Here is a 25,088-nt window from a genome sequence, read left to right as displayed (position 1 = left end):
GGCTAGTGGCGTTCTGTTGTTTTCTTTGTTGGGCCTGTACTGTAGTAGGTGACTTCTGGGTACTCTTCTCGCTCTGTCAATCTGTTTTTTCACTTCAGCAGGTGGGTATTGTAGTTGTAAGAATGCTTGATAGAGATCCTGTAGGTGTTTGTCTCTGTCTGAGGGGTTGGAGCAAATGCGGTTGTATCGTAGAGCTTGGCTGTAGACAATGGATTGTGTGGTGTAGTCTGGATGAAAGCTGGAGGCTTGTAGGTAGGCATAGCGGTCAGTAAGTTTCCGGTATAGGGTGGTGTTTATGTGACCATCGCTTATTAGCACAGTAGTGTCCAGGAAATGGACCGCTTGTGTGGATTGGTCTAGGCTGAGGTTGATGGTGGGATGGAAATTGTTGAAATCATGGTGGAATTCCTCAAGGGCTTCTTTTCCATGGGTCCAAACGATGAAGATGGCATCAGTGTAGTGCAAGTAGAGTAGGGGCATCAGGGGACGAGAGCTGAGGAAGCGTTGTTCTAAGTCAGCCATAAAAATGTTGGCATACTGTGGGGCCATGCGGGTACCCATGGCAGTGCTGCTGATTTGAAGGTATACATTCTCCCCAAATGTGAAATAGTTATGGGTGAGGACAAAGTCACAAAGTCAGCCACCAGGTTTGCCATGACATTACCGGGGATACTGTTCCTGACGGCTTGTAGTCCATCTTTGTGTGGAATGTAGGTGTAGAGGGCTTCTCTATGAATGAGAGTGACGGGTTGGGGAGGGGGGCTGGCCAGGTTGGCTGACAGTCAGGGAGATTTGGGGCCCAGGAGCGGCCCCTGGGGGCAGCAGAGGGGGGCTGGGAGGATGTGAACCCAGGATCTCAGCACCAGCCCAGGTCATCTCACCACATGGCCCAGCCTTTGCCCTGGCAGTGAAGTGCACCATTATCCCATGCAAAGGTTGGGCCATGAGATGAGGAGCTCTAGGGAGTAGCAGCCTCATGCCAGCAATGTACAGGCCTGGCAAGAGGCATTTGGGGCCCTAGGGGTCATTATAATCACAGACAGTTTGGGGGCCATGGTACAATCGTTCCCTTTCTTGCCATCCCTGAACATAGGAGCTATTATTTATCTGCATTGGTGACACAAGGGGACAGGGCCACCATTCCCTTACCCACCTGCATCTCCTTCCCACTCAGATGAGAGGGATCCACTTGTGCAATGACATCTCCCACACTTGTAGCTTTGTGTTTTGGGTGATGCCATCAACTCAAAAGCTAGTCATTACAAATAACAAAAGTTTGAAGTAGTCTGAGGTGCTGCACCTGCCCCTGACCACTCTGCCAGTTTTTCTAGGTTTATAATCAGATTTCCTGTTTTTTAAAAATTATTTCTCTTTCCCCTTCTGCTGTGTGAAATGCCCAAACGGCCAGAGGGATTATACACACAAATTGCTTTCAAATGCAGGAAGTAAACAAGAGAAAAAAGTATGTTTGCTTATCTTTTGGTTACAGCATTACTTGTAACAAAAATATGTAAAAAAAATTCCAGATATAGTATAATTTAACCTGGTAGTGTCAGGTATCTGCGAGTTTGAATGACCTACAATTTTATTCAATTATAAATCTATTTTGGTAGTTTAAAAAGGGTAGTTTTAAAAACATAATAGTCTGTTATCTAATGCAGTGGTTCTCAAACTAGGGCCCCGGTTTGTTCAGGGAAAGCCCCTGGCGGGCCAGGCTGGTTTGTTTACCTGCCGCGTCTGCAGGTTCGGCCGATCGCGGCTCCCACTGTCCGCAGTTCACCGCTCCAGGCCAATGTGGGCTGCAGGAGGCACGGCCAGCACATCCCTCGGCCTGCACCGCTTCTCGCAGCCCCCATTGGCCTGGAGCGGCAAATTGCTGCCAGTGGGAGCTGTGATCGGCCCGGCCCACCAGGGGCTTTCCCTGAACAAACAGTAGCCCTAGTTTGAGAACCACTGGCCTAAGGAACTTACTGTTGGTGATGATATGCACAAGGAGCAGTACTGAAGGGCCTGTTCCTGGCCCTGCACTCAAATTATGGCTATCCTGTTCCCTGGATGTACTAACTGCACACCTATACAGACCCACACAAAACTACCAGAACTCTAAGGGTATTGTCAGGGCTGCTTTAATTTAACCATTTGCTTTGCATTGCCTCAGAGCAAAATTGAGCCTTTTTTGCTTTTCCCTATTCAAAGGGTTAATTATGTAAATGAGAAGTACACTCAGGCCTGGTTGACACTACAGAATTAGATCAATGTAAGGCATCTTACGTTGACCTAACTATGTAAGTGTCTATACTAAGGTGGTGCGCCCACCAATGTAAATTGCTCACTACATTGACTTAATAACTCCACCTCCGTGAGAGACATAGTGCTTAGATCTATGTAGTGAGGGCAATGCAGTGTCTGTGTAGACACTGCATTACTTACATTGCCTGTTGGCTGTCGGACCCATGAGGGGCTGACAGCTGGCGCCGGATCCCTGCACTGACAGCTGTTGTCCCTCCTCGTCCCCATGCTGACAGCCCAAGGTGTGAGCTAAGTGCTGGGCTCACAGCTCAGGCGGTTAGCCCTTGGAGCAGATAGGGGCCAGCTGTGAGCCTTGTGCCCGGTTGAGAGCTCAGGCTATCAACACAAGGGCTGAGGGGCTCCAGCTTTCAGTGCCTCACATGCTCCACTTCAGTCAGTGGAAGCACTCCTGTTGAGGACACACACCGCCAACAGAAGGAGTGTAGTGTGGATGTGAACCACTGCTTTAATTACTGTGATGGCTTTATGTCAACTTAAGTCGACTTAATTTTGTAGTGTAGAGAAGCCATCAGATGGATATAGGACAAAAAACTATCTTTCAATGAAAAAAGTTTTATTTTAGCTAGTTCCTCCTTTCTCCCAACCCCTGAAAGCAGAGAGATTCTTACGTGATGTGGGACAAAAGAATTTTTCTCTTTCCTTGATCAAGAGAGATTCCTATTTCCTGATCATTAGCTGGTAGTAGACCCCAGTCAGTTCAGTTGTGGCTAATTTAAGGCACCACAGTTCTAGCAATTACCAACTAGCAGAACTGGGGCAATATAGGTAATTCTGCTGCAGAAGGGTATTGCTGGAGAAATCTGTTACTGTCTTCAAGACAGTGTTTTAGTAATTTAGCATAGTGAAGATAAGTTTTTCCTAAGAACTCAAGAGCTGAACTCATAATCGTGATGTAATCTTTTTTCTAGGAAACTGTAAACTATTTTTGTTTTTCTATTATTGCTTTTTTCCCCTTTCACCCGTTTTACCTCCACTTGTTTTAAACCAACATTTTGCAAACCTTTCCTGGTAAGTCAGCAGTGACACTCTTTCAAATTTCCTCAAAATAAAACTGTTATACTCTGAGAAATGACTCAAAATGTTACTGTGGGTTTCCACATTTATTGTCTTACAATGAATTCTGGTCAAAATTTGCTCTTAGTTTAAAAAAATTAAAAATTGTTATTTACAATATCAGCCTTTTCAGTAAGGCCTGGGAACTAAATGTCAAGCTGGTTCTTTCCTGCCTTTCACAATCATCTCTGGTAAAAGATTCTGTGGGCCAAATTCTGTCCTCATTTACAGTATTGCCAGCCCCAAATGTTCATAAATCATGAGTCATGCCACAGACAGAGTTATGAAATTGATTTAAAATTTGTGAGATTTAAAATAAAAAAACAATTAGGATCATTTTTATTTGCATTGAGTTTCCAGGGTACACTTGGGTCACATTTTCAGTCTTTTCTCTCCAACCTTGAAGCTAGAAACTACTTCTTCTTCTTTTTTTTTAATGAAAGCAGAGATTTTCACCTAATCACTTTTCTCTTGAAACTGAGGCTTTTAAAGGTAAACATCAAATATTGTGAGATTTGTGGAGAAAAATATCAAGAACTGGCAACACTACAATTATAACTGTGTAACCCTACTGTCTTCATATTCTGGCATGGCAATTTCATTGTTTTCAAATGATGATCCAATTGTTCCAGAGCTGTACTGGTTTTTAAGTACAAATTAAAAATAATAAATAATAAAAATAAAATAATTTTAAAAGGAATAAGAGCCTCAGGGAGGTTTCACCAAATTCTCAGTACCTTGTTCTCAATTTCTTGCCTTAATGGAGATGTTGTCTTGTGAGTTATTTTAGCAATATTTCCAACTGCAAATGTTCAAAAACATGTCAGGCTCCTCCAGTCTCATGACACAAAAATAATACATTTTAGGTTCTTTTTATTTGCCTTCAGCTTTCTGAGCCTTTAGGGTACACTCACTTCATGTTTTCAAGTTTCAGAGTAGCAGCCGTGTTAGTCTGTATTCGCAAAAAGAAAAGGAGTACTAGTGGCACCTTAGAGACTAACCAATTTATTTGAGCATAAGCTTTCGTGAGCTACAGCTCACTTCATCGGCTGCATTCTCTAAGGTGCCGCTAGTACTCCTTTTCTTTTCATGTTTTCAAAACTTTCTCAGCAATTAGGAGGGCTGTAAACTTACTTTTTTTTTCTTTTTTCATGGAAGATGATATTCTCATGCAATCTCTTGATTCTAAGAGTTGGGCTTTAAAAAACACATCAGTTATCACCAGATTTGCAATAAAATCTTCAGAGTTGGCAATAAGATGACTTTTGAGGATTTTTGAATTTTTTGTTTTGTAAATTGCTGCCTCCATTTGTGGTGCTTTATAAGTGATTAGTAATTTAGAAGTTATATTTAAAACATTCAAAACATTATTTTTGCAAATAACATTATTAAAACTGAAAAAAAATCTCATTTACTTTCCACCATTTGTGACATTGCTTAGTTCTTTTGGTCTGGAGAATGAAAATAAACTAGCCCGTTTCACTTGTTTTTAGAGAGAAGAGGTGCGTGAGATAATATATTTTATTGCGCCATCTTCTGTTTTTAGTCAGTTTCTAGTCCATTTCAGTTTGCCACATGCTGGCACAATCCTGCATTGTTTTGGTTGCAAATACCAGCAGAAGGAAATTGGAAATATTTTTTAAAAAAACCTTCCCTTTTCCATTGGATCAGAGGACAACAAGGTCCAGCAATGCTGCTTCTTCCCCACCACACAGATATACATTAAGGACTTGACTACATTGGGAGTTAGCCCCAATTTTGGCCTTTGGCATAGCTGCAGGCTGCAAACTCTTAGTGTAGACAAGGAGAACAGGGATTTACACAGGTGGAGTTTACCCTGCTTGAATTGGATATAGGCTTAATTGGAACAAAATCATTATGAAAAATTTCATTTCGGGGAACCAAAATGGAGTTTTCAGCTTTTTCCCCAAATTCCCATAGAGTCTAACTCCCCAGGCAACCACCTCTCTGGGCTGTTTGACTACCTGGGGAGTCACAGAACCCAGGAAGGCAGTTGCCTCGGGAGTAAGGAGCCTTGGAAGCCAGGAAATTGGACTGCTCTGGGAGTCTGGCAAATGGGCAGCTTGGAGAGGCAGCTGCCTGGGGAGTCGGGTAGCCGTGGAGGCAAGTACCTTTGGATTCGGGAAGTCCAGGACCCCGCTGCGCAGAGATCCCAGGCTGGCAGAAAACCAGCCTGCCTGGTTTCTGTTGAAATTTTGACAGAATTGACACATTCCACAGGATTCTGTCAAGTCACCATTTTCCAGTGGAAAACTTTCATCAGAAAATTTGTGACCAGCTCTAGGAAAGACACCAACATGTTAAAATAATCTGAGACTGCACTCACTTTTCTACATCTTGCTTTATATGGTTGAAAAGTCTTTTCAGTGTTGCCAGGAAGCATGTGCAGAGGCAGAAGGCCACAGCTTGTCTGAAGGCATTAAGTCTCATTGTAGATGGCCCTGCTGCCTGTGGATCTCAGGATCTCTGTGTTGGTAAAATACTACCCATTGTGCAGGTGTTATACCAATAAAATAAAAACCAGCAGGATCTTATTAAAGGGAAAAAGGCAAAATACCACATTCATTGTGAATACAGAAAGAATCATAGTAAGCAGTTAGTTATAGCTATAACATTCCATTCAATCTCATATTTATTCACACATTCATTCATACAAACACACACACACAGGTTCTGCAAGGTTGTTATCATACAGCCTTAGAGTTGCTCATGCCAAGCCACTGGCCAGGTGGCCTGGACATGAGGAGGGAGCAGGGCCTTGTCAGATACTCATCTGATGCTCCTGGAAGTTGGTTTGCAGAATCAAACCCCAAAGTTCTCACTTTTTAGAGTCTATTTTTATAGGAATTTCTTCCTATGCCAGTCTATGGGAATTGCTTCATCATGCTGTTGCTGAATCAATCAGCAGATGGCACATTCCTGACGGTTCCGTGCTGCTAGATGTTATCTTGTTCTTTGGTTCTCCCATTCTTGAGGCTGTTGGGTGGATTCCAGTCTGCCCTCCGGGGGTCCTCTGGTTATTTCCACTTGACGCCTTCTTCAGCTGATGGACACTGGATTCTTAGGCTGGCACCTCCCTGATCATTCAGTTATTATCCACACCAAGCATCCATCCACATACATCCTCTATCTCTATTTTAATCACAATTGTTAATACAACAAAAGAGCGGGGAGTCTCTGGGTGCTATTTCTGTTGTTAGAGTATTGCTTTGAGTCTCTCTCTCTGTGAATTGCTTTGAGAACAGACTCTGTCTTAGAATGTACTAACACAATTAGCAGTTTGCAAGTTTCACACACAGGGGGAGAGAAACAGTACCAAAAACCAAGAGACCTCTTAATTAGTAATACCCTGGAATTTAAACTATGGGGAATCAAACTCATTTTAATACAGAACTTCTTTAATATGATCCAACACAGGAGTTGAGGAAGAGAATCTAACCACCCACAGGGTTTTCTTCCTTCCATTAGTATCTCTGCAGGCTTTTCAGAGTCCAGGCTGCAGCCTGTGCCCAAATGTCTACACTGCAATTTTTAGCCCCATAAGCCCAAGTTAGCTGACCTGGGCTAGTTGCAGGTTTTTTACTGAAGTGTAGACATACCCTAAGGGTCTGATTTTTATCCTGGGCGGGAGGTGATCAAGCCTTCATTCTCTTCTCTGAAGAAGGTTGGTGGGAAAGAGTATTATATGTTTTACAGGTTTTGGCTATTGGTTGGAGATGTTTACTCTGAATTTTGTTTTACTGGAGCAGTTGCAAAACTTGGATGAAAATAGTTGTTAGCAGCATAGGCGCCAAGTCCATGGGTGCTCCGGGGCTGGTGTTATACCAATAAAATAAAAACCAGCAGGATCTTATTAAAGGGGAAAAGGCAAAATGCCACATTTATTGTGAATACAGAAAGAATCATAGCAAGCAGTTAGTTATAGCTTTAACATTCCATTCAATTTCATATTTATTCACACATTCATTCATACACACACACACACACACACACACACACACACACACATAGAGGTTCTGCAAAGTTATTATCATAGTTACCAGCCTTAGAGTTGCTCATGCCAAGCCACTGGCCAGCTGGCCTGGACATGAGGAGGGAGCAGGGCGTTGTCAGATGCACATCAGACGCTCCTGGAAGTTGGTTTGCAGAATCAGACCCCAAAGTTCTCACTTTCTAGAGTCCATTTTTATAGGGATTTATTCCTAGGCCACTCTATGGGAATTGCTTCATCATGCTGTTGCTGAATCAATCAGCAGATGGCACATTCCTGACGGCTCCGTGTTGTTCTTCGGTTCTCCCATCCTTGAGGCTGTTGGGTGGATTCCAGTCTGCTCTCCAGGGGTCCTCTGGTTGTTTCCACTTGACGCCTTCTTCGGCCCATGGACACTAGATTCTTAGGCTGGCACCTCCCTGATCATTCAGTTATTATGCACACCAAGCATCCATCCACATACATCCTCTATCTCTATTTTAATCACAATTGTCAACAAAGCGAGATAAATACAACAAAAGGGCGGGAAGTCTCTGTGTGCTGTTTCTGTTGTTACAAAGTATTGCTTTGAGAACAGACTCTGTCTTAGGATTTACTAACACAATTAGCAGCTTGCAAGTTTCACACATAAAGGGAGCGAAACAGTACCAAAAACCAAGAGACCTCTTAATTAGTAATAGTCTGGAATTTAAACTATGGGGAATCAAACTCATTTGTGATTTTAGTACAGAATTTCTTTAATATGATCCAACACTGGAACACCCATGGAAAAAAATAGTGGGTGCTTAGCACCCACTGGCAGCCCTGCTGATCAGCTCTTCCCCCTCCCCTCCAGCGTCTGCCTCCGCCATAGATCAGCTGTTCAGCGGCGTGCAGGAAGCGCTGGAGGGAAGGGGGAGGAACAGGGGTGGGGCGCTCGAGGGAGGGGGCAGAACGGTGTGGGAAAAGACGGGGCAGGGGTGGAGTGGGGACGGGGGTAGGGACTTGGGGAAAGGGATGGAGTGGGGGCAGAGCCTGGGGCAGAGTGGGGGATCGAGCATCCCCCAGCAAATCACAAAGTCGGTGCCTCTGGTTAGCAGTATGTTAAATTTTTGGTATAATTATTATAAATGTTGCCAGTGATTTAGGTAATGGGGAAACAATTCTCATATAAGTACAACACTAAACAAAAACATAAAAAATAAATGAATGCAACGTGAGTACAAAACAAGTCGAAGCTTGAACAAATGCAGAAATGATACCAGAATTAAATCAGGGGATGTTAATAATTGATATTGCTAAAGGTAAAGTTTCCAAGTCAGTTTACATTCTGATACAATTTATTACAACAAGGAATGGAAGAAAAAACTGGAGAAAGTTAGCCAACTGCAACATTGGTTATACTCATTTTACACTATCAAGATATTCTCCATGACCAGAAGGGCAAGAAACTTTTAAATAAATTAAAACAAGCTTGGTTTGTTGATAGTAAAGTTGATACATTTGTCATAATCACCAAAGAAAGAGTCCTATTTAGCTCAGGTGAGTGGATGAATGGAATTCTGCAAGGCTCTTTTATGCATCTCAGATTACCAAAGGTTTCAGAGTAACAGCCGTGTTAGTCTGTATTCGCAAAAAGAAAAGGAGTACTTGTGGCACCTTAGAGACTAACCAATTTATTTGAGCATGAGCTTTCGTGAGCTACAGCTCACTTCATTGGATGCAATCACTTCATCCGATGAAGTGAGCTGTAGCTCACGAAAGCTCATGCTCAAATAAATTGGTTAGTCTCTAAGGTGCCACAAGTACTCCTTTTCTTTTTTCAGATTACCAAAAAGTGTGGTGATTTTGTTGAATTTTTCAGAAATGAATGAAAAAAATTTCCCCTGTTTTACATCAGCACAAGCTGAGCAGTTGCCTATAATGTTCACTTTTAGTGTGATGCACACTTTTAGTGTGATGCATGGCAGGCTCAGGGAAGAAGCCTTTTAAAAGTTGAATAAGAAAGCATGTACTCTTTTACATAATTAGTTAAGAACTTTATAGCATACTCAGTGGTCTTTGTTTTTACTATGGGTTGTCACATTGCAGACCCTTTGAAAAGACCTACCTAAGTTTGCTTTCTGGTATTGTAGTCTGATCCCAAATTACTCATGAGACACTGCTCTAATACACCTACAGATACTCTGTCAAGAATATTAGCATATAAAATAACTTGTAAATAAGACACACAGTAATAAATCAGGTGAGGAGCTTTATTATTTTCATAAAGACTTCAAAATTTTTATATATAAAGTTATTGCCTTGTATTCCCACTTCATAGAAATCTCTAGACATGCTCTCCAGGATTCATTTATTATTTATACAGAAAAGAGACATATTTTTCATCACTCTTTCCTCAAAATGTAATCTGGTTTGTGATTTATCAACATCTTTTCTTTTTTCTTGTTCATTCATCCCTGTGGAATCATTTCCTAATCATCCACCACACAGATGTACAGTACCCAAAGGAAAAGCAATACATAAAACATTCACTGTGGTGAAAGAAAAGCTCATTTGAAAAAAAATACTCCATACAAAAAGTGACTACATAAGGGGAAATTCTCTGAGCAATTCAAGTAGAGGAGGGGTGGTCAACCTGTGGCTCTGGAGCCACATGCAGCTCTTCAGAAGTTAATATGCAGCTCCTAGTATAGGCACAGACTCCGGGGCTGGAGCTACAGGCGTCAACTTTCCAATGCACCAGGGGGGTTCTCACTGCTCAACCCCTGGCTCTGCCACAGGCCCTGCTCCTACTCCACCCCTTCCCATCCTCTCCTCTGAGCCTGCCATGCCCTCGCTCCTTCAGTCCTCACTTGGACTCAGTTTTCTGTGCTCATGAGTCTAACCGTTGAATCTCTTGATCTCTCTGGCACCCATTCTCATCCCCTTTTACTCTTCTCTTTAACCTGTCACTTTCCTCTGGCTCTTTCCCATCACAATTCAAGCATGGTTTAGGCTCTTCCATCTTAAAAAACCCAACCCTTAGTCGCACTGGCCTCTCCAACTACTGTCCCAGCTCCATTCTCTCTTTCATCTCTAAGGTTGTTGAATGCACTGTCTGCAATCACTGGCTGTCTCCATTCGAGTTTATGCTCTTGGACTCCACTGAATATATTCATGCTAAAGTCTCTAATGAAATCTTCCTAGGCAAAGAACTCCCTCCTTGATCTGTCAGCTGCCTTCAACACAGTCAACCATGCTCATCTTCTTGAAATCTTGTCCTCCCTTGTTTTCTGTGATTCTGTCCTCTCCTAGTTCTCCTCATACCTCTCTAACTGCTCTTCATTCCCCCTCCAACTTTCTACGGGGGTTCCACAGGACTCTGTCCTTGGTTGCCTTTTCTTCTTCCTCTACAGTTTATCTCTGAGTAATCCCCTCTGGAAACCAAATGCAACTACTATCCCCATGCTGATGATTCATAAATCTACCTCTCTACTCCAGAGCTGTCTCCTTTTGTCCAAACTAAAATCTCAGCCTGTCACTGTGACATCTCCTCATGGATATCTAGCTATTAACTCAAGCACAACATGGCTACAACAAAGCTCTCACTCTTTCCCCCTAAGCCCTTTCCCTGACCTCCTTTCTCGATCACTGTGGACCATACTACCATCCTGCCAGTCACGCAGGCCCATAAGCTGAGTGTTATCTTCTATCTCTGTAGAGCCCCACATCCAGGCCATGTCTAAGGCTTCTGGATCCTTTCTACATAATCTCTCTAAGATACAGTCTTTCCTATCCATCTCCAGAGCTAAAGATCTCATCCAGGCTTTCATCATCTCCTTGTTGTACTTATAAGAAGCACATGGGGAGAAGACAGCACGTCACATTTATTGAGAATACAACTGTTAGTATATGCTTTTCAATCACACACACACACACACGCACACAGTCCCACCAGTTGATGTTTATAGTTACCAGTTCAGAGTCTGGATCAATCTAGTGGCCAGCCAGATTGGTCACAGAGGGGACCAGGGCTCTGCCAGTCGCGATCCGATGCTCCTGGAGTGTGGCAAGATGAACCCAAAGTCCAATGGCCAAGCACCCTGTTCTTATAGTCTTTTTTCTCTGTTGAAGTCTATGGATTTTGCTGTGTCAGTTTGTGACCGGTTACTTCTTAATTGATGTATCTTTTGATGTTAACAGTCCAATATACCTCTGAGAGGGTCATCCTGACCTCGTTTCGATTTAATCAATTGTCCTGTCTTTAGGGGTGCCAGCCTCCACCTCAGGGTCGTCAATCTGCCCTTCCTTCATTATGGATGTTTGTTGATGGTTCTCTGGTGTCGTTAAGTGTCTTCACTCCTTCTTCCTTGACCATCTGGCTATAACAATGGCCTTCACACATTATCTTTTCCTGATGCATACATTCCTCATTCACACAAAAAGTCTTTTACAGAGACCTTTGAGAATACGAACAGTGTCAGTTTATATTGAGCAAAAGACATTGTAAATTAAGCCTTCCTAAAATCTTATAATCAAAACAATTCACACTGGGGCCCAGGCCATCAACGTTCCTCTAATCTCCTTAACATAGACACAATACAAGATCCTGTCTCTTACTTACTAAACTTTAAAACAAAGAAATGTATATTTAACTGGAGTGCCTAATTTGTAACACATATATGAAACCATAGTAGACATTATAACTTTTCCTAAAACAAAAGGAAAAGGAGTACTTGTGGCACCTTAGAAACTAACAAATTTATTTGAGCATAAGCTTTTGTGAGCTTATGCTCAAATAAATTTGTCACTCTCTAAGGTGCCACAAGTACTCCTTTTCTTTTTGTGGATACAGACTAACACGGCTGCTGCTCTGAAACCTAAAACAAAAGGGTGACCATAATCTGTCATAAGGATTGTTCTGGTCTTTCCCTGCCTTAACATCAGTACAAACACTGACAGTCTGTCAGATGCATTTCTTCCAATGTCCCAGAGGGTCATTCTTTTCTGCTATTCAAAAAGGGTGGCTGGCAGGATGAAATCAAATCATATGTTTTTTCTTATAGTACAAATATAAAATCCTGCTCCTACATCCTCACATTTTAATTACTGCGACATCCTTTCTAGTCTTGACAGATGCAAGCTTATATCCATTCACAATGCAGCTGCAAAGAGCATCCTGTCACTTTGACCATGTCACCCCTGTCACAGGGTGACTGGCCCCTTTGAGAGGGAATAGGGTCCATTGCACCTATAACTGATTAGCTGCCTCCCAGTTGGGGTGAAAAGAAGTCAGTTGGGCAACATATAGGGAAGACAGGAGAGAGCTGCCTGAAAGCATAGATTGAGAGCAAAGAAAGGAGAGTGCTACCTGGGAGAAACAGGGAACCTGGGGGAGATGAAAACTATGCAGTCCCTCTCTGGGAATGGGGAAGAAGGTCTACAAGCCCAGTGGAGGGGATAGTTTGCTGACCTTCTTGAGCTGGAGAGCCAGCGCCAGGATGCTGAAAAGGGCCGAGTTGTTGGACTATATTTTGGGCCAAAGAGTCATGAGACTGCTGGTCACTCTCAGGTGGATGGCGGGGTGGGGGTAGGGGCCTGAGAACAAGGACAGAAAGGAACTGGGAACTGAGTGCTAGTGGACTTATAGCTGGGTGACATGACAGTGATGTCCCTGAGGAGGAGAAAGGAAAATCGCTGTACCTGTTTATGTTTCATTGTGGGAATTGGGAGAACTGTTTTACCATGAGATTTTTGCAGACTATTGTATGTGTACAACCCCCCTTTCTTTGAATCCCTCCACTAGCTCCCCTGTTCTATTGCACCAAACATAAGATGCTTGGCTTCACTTTCAGGGCCCTTTATGGCCTATCCACATCCTACCTGTCATCTCCCAATTACTGTCAAAATGTTGACTCCAACCTCTGATCAGCCCATGATGTTAGCCTCTATCACCCATGTGTACATTTGCATACAAGCACCTTGAAAAGGAGAGTTGCAGTTGTTCCCATAATCCAATATTCTGCACCATCAGTTCCCGCTATAACCTATTTGTAAATCATAATACTATCTAGTCTGGTTAGCATTGCAAAAAGTACATTTTCTGTTTAAGATGCATGACTGTATGAACATTCCCAAAAATGAGCAGCAGTGTGAATGCAACCTTGGAGGGAAAAACTCAACCTAATTCTCAGAACAAACAGAAGACATATTTTTATTCCTTCCTCAATTATCATCCTGCCTCTCCTCATCCCAGTAGATCTGACTCACAGTTGGGAGCGGTAGGCATTGGACTCAGTTTTCTGTGCTCACGAGTCTAGCCGTTGAATGTCCTCCTGGCCCAGCCACTCGCTCTACTCTGCATCAGGGACAGAACTATAGCCACGGCCTAGGCAGGCAGCCTTCTGGCGAGAAGAATCCCTGCTACTGCAGACATGGAGATATCAGCCTCTGGTGACAATGAGACAACCACTACAGGAAGCAGTCAGGATGGAGCTGAGGCTGGGGAGCTGGAAGTTGGGGAAATTTGTTGCTCACTTGCTGAAGCTTGTGACCTCTCTGAGTCCAGACTTGTAACTAAATGGACTTTCCAATTCTCCTGTGGATCTACAAAGAAAATCGTTAGTCTCTAGAGAAAACCCCATCTGGTTGGCTGCCTTTCCCTATTAGGGTTGCCAACTGTGGTTGGACGAATTCCTGGAGATTTCATCACATGCCATCATCTTTAATTAAAGAGTAATCTTTAATTCGTGGAAACTCCCAGAAAATCCTGGTGGGTTGGCAACCCTATTCCCTATCCACGTACATTCTAGGGCAAAGCAGCCAAACACAGCTGCTACAAGCTGCTGAGGACAGAGCCTAGTTCCCTGGTATATGAAGTAGCCAGTGCTTTGTTCCCCTTTCCCTGAAAACACTGGGGAACAACAGCTTTCTGCTGTTCTGCCAACCAGCCAGCGGCGATAGGGAGAGGACAGACTTGCAATTGTGACTGGGGTGCTGCTGCTGGGGTCCCTCCCGAAAGCCAGAAGGGGGAGCTGAAGAACCAGGTTAGTAGACCCTTAGTCCTACATCACAGCAGCTGAAGGCACTGCTCTTTTCATGGGACAGGAGGGGGAGGAAAGACCAGATCCCAGTAGGAGAGGCAGAGCTGTGACTGAGCTCAGGGCAAAAGCTGCAGTGAGACAATCAACACAAAAACAGAAGCAGAATTAAATGTGTGTGTATGTCTGGGGTGTTTGTACATGTTGGGGAGAAGAGGCAAAATGAGATGTGGTGGAAGATAGAGGGTGTTCTTGAAGGGGGCAGAATAAATTGGTGTTGGGGAGTGTAGCAGAGTGCTGGTACAAAAGCACCTAATTAGCCACTGCCTGGTCAGCTCCAATCAAGGGAAGCAGATTGGGGATGATGGAAAAGGCCTGATGCCGGTCTGAGGATGCTGCTGGCCTGACAAGTCAAGGGCTGTAAAGGCTGGGAGGGAGCCAGAAGGTAGGGGGGCAGCAAGGGAGAAGTCTGTCAGTCAGTCAGGGAGAGTACCGGAGGCCTCTTAGCTAAAGGCTGACTCTTTCTGTAAAGTTTGTATATAGATGGGCACTGGTGGTGGCACAACCTTAAGTAAATAAAGACGTGGATGTTGCACAACGCTGAAGCCTCTCTGAGCCTTATTGGGGAGAGCAAGCAGGCCCCTGGAAGAGGGGTGGGTCGTGAAGCCTGTTACAGGGAGACAGAATTATTGTGGTGTTTAGAATTAAATGGTCTGCATTTCTAAATTATGCACACTTATGCAAATAAAAATTCTATTTGTTTTGGTCTGTCAGTGTTAGCAAGTATGCTGAGGCCCCCCTTGTGACACCACTGCATCTTACAAACAACTAAACAGGAAGCAAGCACATGGCGCAGCAGCTCACTACTAAGCATATGGCATTGTCTGAAGCACAGGTGTGGCTGAAGTAGGAGAGAGAGGGTGTATTGACAGGACACTGCTGGCTTTACATCCTTGCCCTCACCCTCACAAGAGCTCCTGGTGCTGGAGGCATAGCTGAGGTGAAGGATAACTGGTGGGAGGAAGGTGTGCTGGGGCAAGAAGCATCATGGCATGGCTAGGGCATTTTAATATCCTGGCTATTCCCCACAGAGGGGTCATGGCAGCCAAGGTGCAATTTAGGGCAGCCCTAAACTCCACCTGCGGCCAAACAGACCTCTTCAGTAAGTTCAAGATATGGCAGACCCAAGCTGCCTCCCATTGGTCCTTGCGTCCCTAGACAAGGGATGATTCTGGGCCTAAGAATGTCCATTGGAGTTTCTCTGTCACTGTTTTTACCATTAATTTTGAATATTTGCCCTGTGGAGAGAGGGTGGGTGTGTCTGTCTGTCTGTCTTTTCTCTGAAGAGTTAGAACTGGTCTATTAATCCAAATTTAGGACTCATTATTGAATTAATTTATGTTCAACACCTAAGTACTTTTTGAGTGACAGGCAATATAAAAAGTATTTAACTAACTGATGAATGTGTATTGTATAAACTACATTTGAGAAAAATGCATAGATGTTTATCTATTCTGTACAAATATTCACAGTGTACCAAATCAGAAGACTCTCCTCACACGCTCCAGTAAAACTGACTGGTATTAGTGAGGGTACAAAAATGCTGTTGCTGTGTCCAATCTGTTTTCTGCTGATATGAAGCCGTTGAACTTTCCAGTGAGGAAGTGTACAGTAATTCCATAGAGAAAGATATCAAATATTACTCCATCTTATATAGACCTGCAGCTTGTTGTTGTCGTACTGCAGGACTTTGCTGCTGGCCAACAAGGTGATCTTTTATTAGATCCCTGTTTTATTTTCAGCAATTGTGTTTATCTTATGTTCTAGCCTTAAAAAAACTTTAAACAGCTTAATTCAAGACAATTTTATACTTGTGACGTTGCACTCCATATGCTTATTAATATGAATATGATGTATCTGGAATATGCTTTATGCAAAAGGTCTCTTCTAAGGTATCATTACAAATCTTATAATCTACTGAGTGTGTTCATCCTATTTGTGTGCATGTATCATTCTTGTATCTGAAGCTAGAAATATGAAGTATAACTCTGAGGTCCTATTGTAATTATGCAAAGTGTGGGCTATTAATGGTGGTTTAGAATCTTGATGGCTCCCATTGACTAGGACAATTGGTTGTAAATGGGTCTGTTTACTTGCAAACCTTCCTGTGGATGTGTGGGCCAGCCCATGGATAATGAAGAATGAGGTCTTACAGTGACATGTGACCATGTCACATGACACTGGAATCCATCTTAAATCTGGTATTTTTCCATTTAGAAGGAGGGGTGGGGACCCAGAGAGACAAAAGATTCCCGCCTTGTGCCAAAGCTATAAAAGTCATGAGAAAAGTCTCCAGTCATGAGAAAACCCCTAGTTTCCACCTAGGATGTCTGCTGAAACTAACAAGGACTGTACCAGGGGAAAGGATTGGGCCCACACTAGGAAGGAGTCTAGTCTGTGAAAGAAGCTTATTGGAACATCTTTGAGGGTGAGATTTTACCTGTAATCAGTTTCTTAATGCTTAGACTTGCGTGTTTTTGCTTTATTTTGCTTGTGACTTACTTTTCTGTCTTTTATTACTTGAAACCTTAAATCCTACTTTTTATACTTAATACACAGAGTAAGTGATTAATACCTGGGGGAGCAAACAGCTGTGCATATCTCTATCAGTGTTACAGAGGGTGGACAATTTATGAGTTTACCCTGTAAAAGCTTTATACAGAGTAAAATGGATTTATTGGGGGTTTGGATCCCATTGAGAGCTGGGTTTATGGGTGTTGGAGATAGGTGACCTGCTGAGCAGTTTTTGGTTGAAGTCTGCAGCTTTGGGGGCATGGACCAGACCTGGGTCTGTGTTGCAGCAGGCTAGCATGTCTGGCTCAACAAGGCAGGGTTCTGGAAGTCCCAAGCTGCCAAGGAAAATGGGTTTAGAGGTAATTCTAACACCTCAGGTGACAGTCCCAAGGGAATCTCTGTGACTGAACCCATCACAATACCTTTGTGATTTAATATAATCAATTAGATACTACACTGAATGCTTTTAGATAACTAGATGGCAATGTTGCTCAAGAAACAAACACATTTTACAGTCCTATAATATATATACTCTTCTTATTCATAAAATTGGTTCACAGAAGGAACAGAATACTGGGTGCACAGTGGCATGACCAGGGCAATATATTTTGACCAGTCCATAGCATATTGATGTTTCCTTCCAGCTTGTAGTCCTGACTCTTCATTGTGCCTGAACATGGCACTCCATTCCCCCTTCCAAGCCCCACTCACCCCCTTCTCCTTTAGTACCCTTCCTTCCAAGGCCAAATGGGTGGTTGTAGGATTCCAGGTGGTATATTTTGTGCAGCTCACAAAACTTTGCCTAAGTCCCCTCAATTTACTAGACCTATATGCACAAAAACATGCAGAAATAAATTATACATTAAGGGCCAGGTTGTGAGCTCCCTACTCACCTTGTATAGTACTTACTCTATGAAGAGTTCTGTTGAAATCAACAAGGTTGCTTGTGAAATAAGTTACTATTTGGTATGTGTAAGGGTATCAGAATCTGGCCCTCGATGACTCTGGTAAATTGAAAAGAGTTATAGAAAAAATGTACAGGCCACTCAAAAGGTTTTGGCCAAGACCCTCAAAAGTACTTAAGTTCCTAACTCCCATTGATTTCAATGGGAGTTGGGCACTTACATACCTTTGAAGATCTGTGCCTCTGTGTAGATCTTCTTTTCCAGTTATTCTTCACCTCCATTGTATTTCTCTTTTCCGTATTTTGTATTTCTCGTTTCTCTTTTCCTCCATTGTTGCAATGCCTGTTTCTGATGGTATAATAGCACAGTTGCTCAGTAGCCTAGTCAGGGCCTGCTCTCAGCTATGTGAATATCACATTAAAACTGCAATGGTTGGAACTCACCCAGTCATCACACAATCTTATTTTTTGTAATCCTGTTCAACCCCCAAGCCTCTCCCTTTATTTGTCTCTCCCTCACTCATTGTGTCATGGCTAAATTCTGGGTTGTGAGCCCTTCAGCACAGGGACAGTGTCTTCCTGTATGCCTGGACCATAAATTGCACATTGTGGGCACTACCAGAATATCAATACTAATTTCTTAAACTGAAAGGGACTACTTAAATAAAGTTATGTGTACATTTCATTACAAAACCACACTAATTTGCTTGGATTCTGATATGAACAAGGAAAGAAAAACTAGCTAGGCTTCATGCAAAACCTTTTGACGCCCATAAATCCTTCACAGAAACTGGAAGCAAAGCACTTTGTGATATCTGGACAGTTGGACACATATTTCAAAACTCAATTTCATGCTTTTGTTTTGGAGTACATGTAAAACTTCCTGCTAAATGTCATGTGGCATATTACGTGACTTACTACATTCATGAGCGAGAGAGAGACTGGGCCTACCTCACATAATCCCAAGGGTCAGCCATATGATTTGCTCTCTCAGTGAGCAGCTTTGTTTAACTGATCTCTATAATTCCAAAACCTCCCCAAAATAATATCAAATGTACTATTTTTGGAAACTGAAGCACACAGAATTATTATAGGCCAGATCTTGCTCCCCTGCAGTAAATCTCTTGCCAAGTGGTTCCAGGGAAGAAAATTCCATGAGGATCTCCTCATCTCCTCCCTAATAGTTTAGTTGGGGGTGGAATTTGACAGCCCCCTCCCCCCTGCCAGCCCTACATAGCATAGACTGTGGGACCTATGTCCAAACTTTGTGAGAGAGGATAGGGAGGCCAAGGCCTCTCTACAGCTTTGTGTGCCTGGCAGCTCTGCCCCAATCTCTGACCTTCCCTGGCCTCCCCTGGGCATGGCTGCCCTGGGACAATGCACAACAGATAATGCACCCCAGACTGTGTTACCTTGCTTGTCCAATCTCCATGGCACTGCAGGGGATGATGTGTCCCTTCCCTTCTCTTTTTCTCCCCACATTCCTCCAGCAAGCCTGTCTACTTTTTTTACCAGTCCACAGATCCTAGACCAGCAGGGAGGCCACTGAGGGTTGCCAGGGAGGTGGGGGATGCTGCTGGGGAGATGGTTGAGCAGCCTGTTATATAGATGAGGGGAGAGATCCACGCATGGAGGCACATGCATGAACTGGGGATACAATCTCCTCTCCATCTTTATGTAGATAAAGAATCTAGCAGGAAAAGGAGGGGAACCTTTTGTTTCTCTTTTGCCCTTGGCATAAAGGTTTATATAGCCCCTGAGAGCCTCTGAAGAAAGGCATTTTATATATACAAAGTATTTGTTGTTGATATTAGTGTTAGGCAGGCCTCTGGTCTGTGCACAGAACACAGTTTAATTTAAGACATACAAAATTTTAATGCAGCATTAATGTTGGGAGTAACTTAATTTAGTTTGTTGGGAAGCCCAGAGAAGCTTCTTGTCATACTTACTAATGATAGTGTGAGTTACTATATTCAGTCTCTATCTCAACTATTTTTTATTTTATTTTGTGCAAAAAATATCTATATACAATATAGTATTTGTAAAATTAATCTCCAAGCAAGATGAAGTGGTCCAATTATTTCCTTTGTGTCACACTGTCATATTATGGTCTGGCATTGTAACTCCCTGTAGTCTAAAACAACTGTGGATTTGGGACTCTGGAAGATAAAATCCTGGGCTATCTCTAATAAAGGGAGAGCCCATTGTGACATTCTATACCTTGAGGGAGCGAGCTGTACCCCCCATATTCCTCATTTTCGTATAATTGTGATTTTACATCTAAAGCATGCCTTGTAAGGTATCAGAGGAAAGGGTATGATCTGCTGAAAGTCATTTCTCTATCCATATATGTATATCATTAATGCATATGAAGTTATGAGAATTGTGTAGTATGGTTGTCACTAAAACATGCTATAAATTGGGGGAATCAGCCATGCTATAAGTTGGGGGAATTAGCTCCCCAGAGGCAACAGCAAGGAAAGTAACCAATGCCTGGGCGGGGTGTCAAACAACCCATCAACAGCCTTTGTCCAGTAGGGGAGCTACAATGCAATGACTCACCTGCATGAGGCCACTCCAGGGGAATTGCTCAACCTTGCTTGGAGAGACTCAGTAATGCTCACCTGACTCTGAAGGGGAGGAGGAGGAAGCCAAGAGGGAGGAAAGGACATGATAAAAGGAAGAGATGATTGCCATGCTCTTCCTCTCTCTTCCACCTACATCTATAGATACCACACCAAGCGACTGAAGTGCCGATCAAAGGGGAGAGCCTGCCTGAAAAGCAACCAGCCAGCCTGTGGTAAGAAGCATCTAAGTTTGTAAGGGCCTTGAAAGTGGTAAGATCAGTTTTTTGCTTTTATTTCATTTGACCAAATCTGACTTGATATGCTTTGACTTATAATCACTTAAAATCTATCTTTATAGTTAATAAACTTGTTTGTTTATTCTACCTGAAGCAGTGTATTTGGTTTGAAGCAAGCCAGAGACTCTCCTTGGAATAACAAGCCTGGTACATATAAATTTCTTTGTTAAATTGACAAACTCATGTAAGCTTGCAGCGTCCAGCGGGCATAACTGGACACTGCAAGATGGAGGTTCCTAGGGTTGTGTCTGGGATCACAGGTATTGGCTAGTGTCATTTGGTTGCACAATCCAAAGAGCAGCTTACATGCCAGAGGCTGTGTGTGAACAGCCTAGGAGTGGGGGTTCTCATAGCACAGCTGTTCTAGCTGGCTCCCAGAGTCAAGAATTGGAGTGACCTAGCAGATCACCAGTTCAGATAACACCAGATGGGAAGGTCACACCCATGTAATCTAAACTTTCTTGAACATCATGGGTTTGAAAGTTCAGCTCAGACTTAAGCAGTACTAGGGGTTCACAATCTGTTTAGACAAAAGAGACCAAAAAGAAAAAAAATTCAATTTAAAACAGTGAAAAATAAAGCAGACAGTGGGAAAGGGTGGAAAACAGATAGAAAGAGATTGTATTAAAGAGAGAGAGAGAGACAGAGTGAAGCAAAGAGGGAAAGAAAAACTGTACTGAAACATTTGCCATAGGCTACCCAGCCACCCTCCCACCCTTAGTTTTCAGGGAAAATTTTTATCTCTAATTCACAGCAATGACTTGCAGATTACATACTCAGATTACAATTCTATCTTCAAGCCCTGAAAACTCAACCCACTGAATGAAGAGTCTTTCTCATGTGCCATCCCCAGTGACAGATTTTGCAAGTCAAATTATGCTGCTTTCTATGGTTTCAGAGTAACAGCCGTGTTAGTCTGTATTCGCAAAAAGAAAAGAAGTACTTGTGGCACCTTAGAGACTAACCAATTTATCTGAGCATAAGCTTTCGCGAGCTACAGCTCACTTCATCGGATGCATACTGTGGAAAATACAGAAGATGTTTGTTTTTATACACACAAATAATGAAAAAATGGGTGTTTATCACTACAAAAGGTTTTCTCTCTCCCGCCACCCTCACTTTACATAAGCTATTACCAGCAGGAGAGTGGGGTAGGGGGAGAGAAAACCTTTTGTAGTGATAAACACCCATTTTTTCATGATTTGTGTGTATAAAAAGAAACATCTTCTGTATTTTCCACAGTATGCATCCGATGAAGTGAGCTGTAGCTCGCGAAAGCTTATGCTCAAATAAATTGGTTAGTCTCTAAGGTGCCACAAGTACTCCTTTTCTTGCTGCTTTCTATGGGGTTACAGAGAGAGATATCACTGAGGGCAAAATTTTATCTGCAGGCTGATTTATTACTGAGATGAAGCACAAACACAAAAAACCCATTTTGATTTTTACTTCCCATGTTGAATTTGCAGGGCCAACTGTGGGGTGGGGGAGGGGTGAAGAAAAGACAATTTTACTTGAAAATTGTTCCAAGTTGATACATAACCAATGAGACACAAACATGGAATCCACAATGCTGTTTTTAGAGTCACCATTCAGATATGTATTTCTAAGTAATAAGAGCATTTTGAGGTTCCATATTGATAGTGTCTCACTCATTTCGATATTTTGATTTATTTCTAATTTCTAGTCCAACAAACTCCCCCTGGGCTCTGACAGTCAAACTGGTTTCTTTCCATCTCCTATAACACAATTTGTGCAGGCCAAATTATACACTCAGATAATCTGACAACTGTACAGGTGTATATCATTAGTGACACCTGTGCAACCTGTCTTAAAGCCAGTGTACAGCTGTCCTAAAGTTTTAATTTGTCCTGTAGAACTTTTATTATGTGTGCAGATCCAGAAGTCAGAAAGAGGCCAGGATGACCGCCAAATCCCAAGGTGAGTTTGTGGGGGGCCATACTTCTGCGGAAAAAATATTTTAACTTGCAAAGTGAGCAAATTTGAAATGGAAATAAATGCCTATAGAACCCTACAGTGTCATTATTCACTTTTTAAGGTAGAACTTCATTTAAAGTGAAACTTAAATGGTGCACAAACACACACACAAACCAGAATAACATATTTTGATCTAAACCCTTCTGAACCCAAACTGGTAAATTTTTGATAACACCAGTGACAAATATCACTGGGCTTTGCACTTTACAGGGTTTTAAAGCCTGTGGCAGCTTTTAAAGTTCTGGGTAGTTTAAATCAAGTTTCACTGCTTGATGGCTAAGAATCTGAAATTCATTAAGCTCAAAGATTTATGAGTTCTTCAGCTTTGTCAGCTCTCTCAGTGACAGGAAAAACAGTTTGAGGAGAAATACATGAAGAGTTCTACTTCACTAAGCTATGAGGAAGTGAGAGGGACCGAGATATAAGTATGTGTGTGTGCTTTAGCTTGGAAAATATACGTACCAGAGGCAGACAGAAAGGGTGCACATTTCCCTGAATTATAAAATTAGAAAACAGACCTTCCCTCCCAAAGTCATGGGATTTAAAATAAAGCTCATGAGTTTTATACCAGCCTCGTGTTTTGTTAATGTCTGTCTCCTGATTTGTACGTTTGCCTGGTTGGCAGTAATACAGAAAGTCCATACAGGAAAATACCTCAGAACCTCAGGGGGAGGGAGTCATTTCCCAACCTTAGAATAAAGTGGCTTCCAGAAGATGGTACTTCTGGAAGTGACAGCAGAAAATTAGCTTGAATTAAACTAACATCACATTCTAGGAAATAACGTAGTACAAGGGACCTAGCTGTGCTTCCTTCTCCGCTACCTCTGCCATGATTAGGCAAATTGTGGTGTGAGTACTGAAACTGCTTGCACTCCCTAGGTTCAGTGACACTATATCTGAATGAATGCAGAGGACGATGGCTTTACTTCTTAGTCTCCCACACTTTGTCACTGTAATAAATGACCATGGACAGCTTTTACTTCTGTACAGATTTTACAGAAGATTGAAATCTTTAATGAAAAACACATAAATCACAGAAAACAATTTCAATCTAATTTGCCTCCAGGCAATTCAGGCAGTAATTCTTATTGACCTTAAAGATTTTTTTAAAAAAAGGTGTTAAGCTAATGGCATTAATAAAGTGTTATCGTCATTAATGTTTCCTTGTAATTCTTCAGGGCAAATAGCTAGTAGCTCATTGACATTAAAAGGCTCTGTGATTTGACTCTGTCTCCCAGACTTGAAGGATATGATTAAATTAGGTTACACAGTATAGATGGCTGCTGTGCTCCTCTGGTTCCTTTCTTCCCCCTGATAACTAGACTCAGTGCCAGCACTGAGTCTTATGCCTCTCATGTGAACTCCATTGTGCAGTTTCGAAAGCCTGTAGTGCCAAGAGAGAACCTCATGTGCTTATAAATAAATTCACAGATTAATTTGCTTATCAATTTTGAACAATTAGGGTTTCTGAGCTCAGTCATTCTTCTAACAATATTTAGTGGAAAATGAAATTTGACTAGAAGAAAATAAATATTTTTTGTGCATGGTGTCCCCCCCACTTTTTTTTGTCCCCTTTCCTTTGTTTGAAATGTAGAGTCCAAGAAATATGTTTCCCATGTTCCTTTCTATTTGGTAGATATTATTTTCTTTATCTCAGATTTTAAATCAATTTTATAATAAATAAAAATGTTACATTAGTTACAGTACTTTTTGTCATGAAAGATCCCCAAACTCTTTATAAATGCTATTATTTAAAATCATGAAGTAATCGAAACCACTAAAGATGTTGATGTCACAAAAGTCCTTACCTAGCATTGCTGATAAACGCATATATTTTCAGAAGTCCTTGATTAGCCTACTTTCATTTAGGTGTCTAAGTACCAATAGGAGACTAACTTTAGGTCCCTGGATTTGATTTGGTTGTGTGACTGGTGGTAGATTATACAACCAGTCAATGACAAAATTAGAGATACAGGTCTTCTGACTTCCAGTCCCCTGCTATAACTTTAGATGATGCTTACTCTCTCCCCGAGGTATCTGAATAAATATAATTAGCATTTGATCTAGCTAGTGAATGTTATTGTTAAAGTTGCAAAACAGTTTTGTTAGAACCTGGTCCTATATAATCCATAACTATCTGAAACATGCAATCTGAGGTTGAAATTTTCCAAGTTTGTTCTGTGCTCAAATGTGACTCCCCCTCTCCCTCAACTCCGTCCCCTTTAAAAAAAAGTTTTAAGCAAAAGCCCTCCTGACACTTCTGAGTTAGATAGTGGTGGAAAAAAATGAATGTGTTCTATTATCAGATATTGACTCTTTTTGGGTCTGCAGCAAAAGCAGCTGTAGTTTGTAAATTGAAATCCTCATAGCAGAACA

At 42.2% G+C, this 25,088-nt stretch overlaps 1 long non-coding RNA gene across 1 annotated transcript; it reads right to left on the bottom strand.

The window, feature by feature from the left end:
• Positions 1 to 12,326: 12,326 nt before the first annotated feature.
• LOC119566421 lies at positions 12,327 to 20,478 on the bottom strand. The gene is made up of 3 exons (XR_005225476.1): positions 20,417 to 20,478; positions 18,080 to 18,203; positions 12,327 to 13,942 (listed from the first exon to the last, which is right to left on the bottom strand). It is a non-coding gene; the product is annotated as an uncharacterized LOC119566421 (long non-coding RNA).
• Positions 20,479 to 25,088: the final 4,610 nt, after the last annotated feature.

This window comes from Chelonia mydas, chromosome 1, assembly GCF_015237465.2.
Source record: "Chelonia mydas isolate rCheMyd1 chromosome 1, rCheMyd1.pri.v2, whole genome shotgun sequence".
Classification (NCBI taxonomy): Eukaryota; Metazoa; Chordata; order Testudines; family Cheloniidae; genus Chelonia; species Chelonia mydas.
This window is presented reverse-complemented; position numbering and strand designations above follow the sequence as displayed.